This window comes from Astyanax mexicanus, chromosome 6 (assembly GCF_023375975.1).
Source record: "Astyanax mexicanus isolate ESR-SI-001 chromosome 6, AstMex3_surface, whole genome shotgun sequence".
NCBI lineage: Eukaryota > Metazoa > Chordata > Actinopteri > Characiformes > Acestrorhamphidae > Astyanax > Astyanax mexicanus.
This window is the reverse complement of record NC_064413.1, coordinates 14,587,476-14,593,327: the sequence shown is the minus strand read 5'-3', so window position 1 is coordinate 14,593,327 and position 5,852 is coordinate 14,587,476. Positions and strand designations below refer to the sequence as shown.

General features: G+C 36.6%; 1 long non-coding RNA gene across 1 annotated transcript; it reads right to left on the bottom strand.

The window, feature by feature from the left end:
* Positions 1–2,704: 2,704 nt before the first annotated feature.
* On the bottom strand, positions 2,705–4,706 carry LOC125802345 (uncharacterized). The gene is made up of 3 exons (XR_007439387.1): positions 4,422–4,706; positions 4,138–4,194; positions 2,705–3,148 (listed from the first exon to the last, which is right to left on the bottom strand). It is a non-coding gene; the product is annotated as an uncharacterized LOC125802345 (long non-coding RNA).
* Positions 4,707–5,852: the final 1,146 nt, after the last annotated feature.

The window sequence follows — 5,852 nt, the reverse complement described above, 5'->3', positions numbered from 1 at the left end:
GCATGATATTGAAGCTGAATCTGAAACCCTGACCTAGCAAGTATGAAAGCTAGAGAGAGAGAGTGCAAAATTCTCACCCGAACATAAAAAAGAATAAACTAAATTAAGAATCTATGCTTAGAAATCTAACTCAAGCCTGATATTTATGTAAAATCGACCCAAAATCCAATATTCTGTCTGGTCCTAAAGGGCTTGAATTGGATACAGACCTCTGCTTTCTTATTCTGTCTCGCCTCTGTTCTTGTTTTATACGTTTAGCTCTCCTCTGCCCCCTGTTTTCTCTTTTATTTGCATGGTTGCTTTGCTAGATTTCCCCAGCGTTGGGTTTGTTTTGCCTTAGCTCTTATTTATTCAAGCCTTTTTTATCCAATATGTGTTTGTGTACCGTACTTCTGACCCTGAACTGTTACTACAGCTCTACCTCTTGAATTTCCAACAGTAAATATCACAGACATGTGCATCCTTCTGCTCTTTATTCATGCTTCTCTACACACAAGATATCCTTTCTAACATGCTTTATATCAGTGGTTCATATATGCACTTTTATATCAGCAGCAGTCTGTCAGGTGCACTCTGCAGGGTCTTTGGGGTTTGCTTATACATGGCTGGGAGGATTACTTTAAAATGTATTCAGTTACAGATTTTTGATTACCTGTCATTGTAATGTAATTAAAATAACATTTTATTTAAAGATTTAAATGTAACTAAGTCTGAATACTTTCTGTTTTTAAAAACTTGTTTTTAAACCTATAGATTTGAATAAATACAACAAAAAAATCTATATAAATCATACCTGTCAAGTTTTAGATTTAAATAAGGGATATTTTCCTCTGTACGCATAAAGCCGTCCCACCAGCCCAACGAAGGTACAGTATCCCTTACATTTTAAGACAGGTTTACAAAAAATCTAAAATAACCACAAGTGAACCACTTACACACTACAATTAGATTATCAGAATCTGAAATGTTGTGGACATTCCTACATATGTCATTCTTTTAATACAGCCAAATTAAAACACCTTTTCTATATATTTTTAAAAAAATTAAGATTTCATGTCTTTTTTTGTAATAAATGCACTCTTTTATATGATATATTTTTTATTTATTTAATGGATTTAAAATTGAACAAAGGGTGCACAAATTCTGCAAAATTACTGTTGGTGACCTAAAAATAGTATCATGAGCTTTTACTAAAAGGACATGGACCAGATATATTCCATCAGTAAAAATGTGTCCTAAGGGGCCTGCACAATAAGTTTTAATTAATACTTCTTCCTTTTGATCACTCCACCCCTGATCAGTTCAGTTAATTTCAGTCCTCTCCACATTTCTGCTTAAACTGAGTCACAAGCTGTATTTTTTTTATTTTAAAAGGTTTAATCTGTGTGTTTTATTTTGGAGACAAGTATTTTTAAGCAGCTATCAGAAAAATATCAACACAGTTTACATGATTAGCCTACCGTTACCTTTCTTTTAGAAAAATCGCTGAATATCCAGATATGTTTTAACATCAGCAGCTCCGACTAGCTGCCTGAACTCACAGCGGGGTGCCCACACTGACCCTCCTTTGCAAGCTGATTGGCTGTTTCTCCTGAAAGGCGGGACTTTCTCCTTGAATCGGCTCCACGATTGGTTAAGAGACACAGAGCGGTCAGTGCCCTGTCTCCTCAATAATATATATTTTTTTATTTTAATAGAATACGGGAAATTTACGGGAAAATACTAATACGGGAGGACGGCGGGAAAGAGGAGTAAAATACGGTAGTTTCCCGGCCGAAACGGGAGACTTGACAGGTATGATATAAATTAACATGCAATATTAAAACATTTCAGGTCCACATAAAACAATCTTCTGTTCTCATGAAACAAATCCCCTATCTATGTCACACGGACCAAACAATTTATCATCAAGAGGACTAGGCATACAGGGGTAGTTAGAGACAGGCAGGGTCAGTATCAGAAAGCCAGCAATGGTTAACAACATACCAGAGTATAGAAGGCAAAATGGGTCATACATAGGTCATCCAGAAGGTAAAATGGCAAAGCAAAAAAGAGTAGTCTCAATACACAAAAAAGGATCGGCAACAGTAAACAAACATTACAGAGGGCAAGGCAAGAGAATAGTCAAAAAACACAAAACGGGTCGGTAACAAGGAAAACTATCAAAACAAATGAGTCGTAGAAGAGCTAATGTAGCACCTATTTGCAGTAGTAAACTAGAGCAGCAACTGCTTTACCATCAGCAATGTAGCTGGTTACCACAAACCTATAAATTGGATGATTCAATGAATATACGAAAGCTGCAATAAGGCTATAGACCAGTATAACTAGATTCGAGGGGAGGTGGTAGGTGTGTGACAGCATACACAGGAGACAAAGGTGAGGTTGAAAAGTAAAAGCCCACTTTACTGAGAAAATGCAGTGATGGAAAAATCAGTGTACAAAAAATGCAGAGAAGATACAGTAATAAACAAATTAAACAGATAGATTTTTAAACACTTATTTCACCTGTTTCCTTTACAGATTTTCCCAAATATACTAAAAAAATACTCAAGTTTGACTCAGAGTTTATTTATTTTAAATTATTTAGGTTTGGGTTTAACCTCGGTTGTAATTTTATATAACTTGGTTAGTTTATTTAAATTAATTATTAGTGTTATTATTATTATTATTATTATTATTATTATTATTATTATTATAATTATTGTACTCAATTATGCTTAATTAATCAAATTATTATAGTTTAGGATGTATTAATTATCTTGGTTTTAGATGTAATTGGTTATTATTATTTAAGACAGCTAGGATTATCTCTTGTTTGTTTAATATGACTTATATCTGTTTTAACCCTTTATCACCTATATCACTTTATATCAAATGAAATAACAAAACACAAAACCCATATACAATTCAGAAAACTCGGAAAACAAATAAATGAATAAACAAAAGTAATAAAAGTGCTGGTGCTTGTTAGAAAAAGAAAACTAGAAAGTCTTTTAATCTTTTATCCTGTTACTTCACCAGTTTGTAGTGAAGATGAGATCTCACAAGAATAGTTCACTCTTTGGGTGGCTCGCCATCTACTTTTTCGAAGATCCACCAGACTCTGTCTCCCCAGGCTCTGATGGTCCCCAACAAAAAACCTGACCTGTTTAAATAAAACAGGTAATGTGTCACGTCTGGTGCTGTTAGCTCCTCTGTCCCTTCCACACCAAGCTCTAACGGAGGTTCTCAGGTTAACAACTACACTACCCAGAATGCACCACCCGCTGACATCACGCACTCACCTGATCACGTGACACCTCACCTGCTTCCTCCAGGAAGTCCCGAATACTGATTACTGGCACTATAAAGGTGCACGCCAAACAGACTACCACGCCGCGTATTGTAGGTTATCCTCATACAAAGCGTTACTTATCTCTTGTCTCAGTTTATCTTGTGTATGACCTTGCTTTTGTTTTCTCGACGCCGATTCTTGCCTCTGCCTTTGATATTGGATTGTTTGTGTATGACCTGGACTGTACTTTCACTACTGCCTCTTGGATTATCTCTGATACTGGATTGCTTGTGTATGAACTCTGGACTGTCTCTCGTTTATGGTATGGTTTTGTCTTCATTGCTCTGTCTACTGGTGATCACCCTTGTTTCTGTATCGACCCTGATTACATCTGTTTATTCTTATAATAAACATACATTGTTTTTATCAGTATCTGCGCTTGTCTGCTATTCTGTTCTGACCATGACATAATGTATCAATTTTAATAAATTTAGCTAGAGGGGGCTAAATCCCTATTTAATTAATTATTTTTCACAAGCACTTTCTTAACACAATAAAAAAAAATACATACATCAACATAAATAATAATTATAATAATTAATATTTTCTTTCACAGGTTCAGAACAACAACAGGTAAGTATTAACAATTTTTATGTACATATATCAAACTTAACAACCTTCTTTTTTTTGCAGGTTTTAACCTCTGTGTAAATAAATGTATATGTGTCTACCCACAACATACATAAATGTAAATAAACTTTTTTATATATATAAAATTAATTAATTGTTTGGGCTCTGTCTGTTCAAAAATACTTTTTAATAAAACCCCTTTTTTTTTTAGAACACAGGAAAAGATTTACCTCTGGAATGAACTGGAATCTCTGCTGGGTCTTCTCACCAGCTCTAGTTAGTAACAGCTATGAGTAAAAACATTTCAATCAATTAGCACCGTGTTTTAGCTTAAACTTAATTAAAACAAACTTATCTTATCAACTTATTAACCAATTTAAAGTATTTTTTTTAGTTATTAGCTTATATTAACTGCTATAAATCAAGTATTATACAGATAATGTACAGAGAACCACATAGTTAGCTAGCTACTGAGCACATGGTTAGCTAGCTACTGAGCACATGGTTAGCTCACCATTTACTGCCTTTCCGTTCACTTCCCCGCAGCTTCACTGAAATTGGGGGGTTTGCAGCCTCCTATCTCACTGGGTTTTAGCCACTTTTATAAGCTTTTTAAACTATTTCTCACAGTTTTTATTTTTAAGCAGCTTCCAGGCTCCAGACTACTCCAGTCCTCCACAGCATGAGAGAAAAGAGAGAGAAGGGGGGAAGGGGACTGGAACTGCAGCAGTGATGAAGGCGGGGCAGCTAATTGCTCAGTCCCGATTCGCTGCCACTACCAACACAGCAGCCTGCTCCAATCAGCATGCAGAGCTCTTTTATTTTTTTCTCAGCAGCTCCTGGGTGGGGCTGTGTTTCCCTGCTCCAGGAAAATGTAACTCTTTACTGTTAAAATGTGGGTTACACTAACATACTAGATTCAATACTCTGCAAGGAGCTAATGAAACAGAGGGTTTTTATAATAAACAGACCAGGTGTAAGCAATCAGAACCTGGGAGAGCGTAAACGCCGTAGCGACAACAGAGTCTAGAGCGGGCAGACTGACAACATCAGGACTGACAATCTACTACATTATATACAACAGAGAATGTAAATAGATCTTACATTTCAAAGTTCATATGAAATTAGGGCCAAAGAGTCGGAGAGGGTGCGCAGTTCTAGCGCAGAAAAACGGGCCAAAGAGTCTAAAAGCGGAGAGGATGCGCATTTCTATCGCAGAAAAACGGACCAAAGAGTCTAAAAGCGGAGAGGGTGCGCATTTCTAGCGCAGAAAAACGGGCCAAAGAGTCTAAAAGAGGAGAGGGTGCGCATTTCTAGCGCAGAAAAAACGGGCCAAAGACTCTAAAAGCGGAGAGGGTGCGCATTTCTAGCGCAGAAAAAACGGGCCAAAGACTCTAAAATCGGAGAGGGTGCGCATTTCTAGCGCAGAAAAAACGGGCCAAAGACTCTAAAAGCGGAGAGGGTGCGCATTTCTAGCGCAGAAAAAACGGGCCAAAGACTCTAAAATCGGAGAGGGTGCGCATTTCTAGCGCAGAAAAACGGGCCAAAGAGTCTAAAAGAGGAGAGGGTGCGCATTTCTAGCGCAGAAAAACGGGCCAAAGAATCTAAAAGCTGAGAGAGTGCGCATTTCTAGCGTAGAAAAAACGGGCCAAAGAGTCTAAAAGTTGCCGTAATTAAGGAGTTTTATATTAAGAGACATCATGAAATTAAACATCAATTTGAAAATCTTAGTTTACACAACACTGTCAAAGATAAAGATAGTAAGTCAAGTAAAATTGTGTGTAAATGAAATAATCAGGAAAAAAGTATTATTTAAAGTGGTATATTTCATTATTTGTTATATTACAGAGTCTGTGGCCTGTGTCTTCAAATATATTTCTACTTCTGGCCCCCAACAAAAAAAGTTTGGACACCCCTGATCTACAGCATGTAGTGCAATGTAATA